Genomic DNA, 1940 nt, shown 5'->3' with positions numbered 1-1940 from the left:
ACACACACACACACACACACACACACACACACACACACACACACACACACATCTCCCCACCAGGGTCGAGGGTTCCCCTCCCTCTCGACGAATGAAACACCAGCTGGTGGTCCAGCAGTGAACACAAACGCCTTAATTGTCGAGTCAACCATTTCCCAACCCAAATAGCCTTCAGGATGCAGCAATCAGGACTTGGAGGGAAAATAACAAAGTGAGCGCTCTGACCCAACAATATATCATGTCACTGTTATGTATTTATATCCACATGTTCGCTAGGCACTTATTTGGCTTGACAGTTGATGATACATTGCCGGGCAATTCATGGGCTCTGTGTTAATTTCGAAGCCATGAAAACATAAAGTGAAGCTACTCTTCAATTACATCATCAGCAGGCCGACATGTACATCTTATAATAGGTTTGCAGTTACGGTTACTATAAGAGGCAGAGCGTGGACAGAGTCGTCAAGTCTTATCACAGAACAACGTTCCATGAGTGTGTTCATGATTGCAACATTTAGACTTTAGTACGAGTTATGATGTAAGAGCAACACAAGACCAAACATCTTACATAGTACAGCAACTTTGATTTGCTAAATTATGTGCAGTTAGAGCATTTTTATTGGCCTTTGTTTAAGTTGTCAACACTAATGGGTTATTTTAGCAATTATAGCACTGGAATAAGTAACAAAGTACTGCACTACAGCTACTCCACTATACTTCATAGGAAAATATTGTACTTGTATCTCTGCTACATTCATTTAGTAAACTATAGTTACTTTTGCAGATTCAGATAAATAATAAAATAAATATATAAATCACTAAACAAATGATGTGTTATTACAGGTGATACAAAACGTTAATGCTAAATTAAACGGATGCTCACATTATTGCATCAATAATTAGAAGAAGAAAAGGAAGAAGAAGAAGATGAAAAGAAGAGAAGAAGACACACTTTAATAATCCCAGAGGGGTGAATAAAAATGTTTACCTCTGTTGTTATACGGATTACACACACATACAGGCCCAGGATACACACACATGCAAACAGGACCATTAACATGCATTAAATGGAGAGATGTGAGTGGGCAGCCCACAGACAGGCGCCCTGGCAGTTTGGGATTTGATGCCTTGCTCACATGCACTTGGCAGTGCTCAGGAGGTGAACTGGCACCTCTTCTTGCTACCAGTCCACATATTGTACTTGGTACTATGTAGACCCTAATCCAGTTGGCTAATATAATATACATCACTCTGAAATGGGCCACATTGAACCCATTCCTAGTTATTCCCTTGGTAATTGCATGTTATTACATGTGTTACCTTCTTATCACCTTATTACCCCAGTATTACATCTTATTACTGTGATGTATTAGCCAGTTATTACTTTGGTCATTACAAGTTATTACCTATATATTACCTCTTTATTATCACAATGTTACCCCACTATTACCATCTTATACCGTGGTGGAATGTAAAGTGCTACCAGTATTTTAACTTTCAGTATTTAATGCAAATACTTGTGTACTTTTATTTGAGTACAGTCTTTAATGCAGGACTTTTTAAAGATACTTTTTAAGTCTTTACATGAAAGGACAGCTGAAGACAGGGAAGGGGGGAGAGAGGGGGACTGACATGCAGCAAAGGGCTGCAGGTCAGAATCGAACCCTCAGCCGCTGCTAAAAGGACTGATCCTTTGTAAATAGTGTGCCTGCTCAACCAGGTGAGCTCCCCGGCGCCCCATGCAGGACTTCTACAGATACTAAGAGAGGTTGTTTTTACATTGTGGCATTGCTACTTTTAGCACCCCCGAGCAGTGGGGGAAAGAAGCAGCAACAACTGCACAAATATGTGATTTAATAGTGAAATATTCTGAAATAAAATATATTATAATAAATAATTAGATGAGATTAGATTAGATTCAACTTTATTGTCATTACACA

The 1940-nt window shown here is 39.2% G+C and overlaps 1 protein-coding gene across 1 annotated transcript in view; it reads left to right on the top strand.

Annotated features, from left to right (window-relative positions):
* The window catches only part of agmo (alkylglycerol monooxygenase), a 54222-nt gene that overhangs the window by 33149 nt on the left and 19133 nt on the right, over positions 1-1940 (top strand). The gene's annotated exons all lie outside the window — the stretch shown is intronic.

Source organism: Etheostoma spectabile, chromosome 6, assembly GCF_008692095.1.
Source record: "Etheostoma spectabile isolate EspeVRDwgs_2016 chromosome 6, UIUC_Espe_1.0, whole genome shotgun sequence".
Classification (NCBI taxonomy): domain Eukaryota; kingdom Metazoa; phylum Chordata; class Actinopteri; order Perciformes; family Percidae; genus Etheostoma; species Etheostoma spectabile.
The sequence above is the reverse complement of the archived record's forward strand: the minus strand, read 5'-3'. Positions and strand labels throughout refer to the sequence as shown.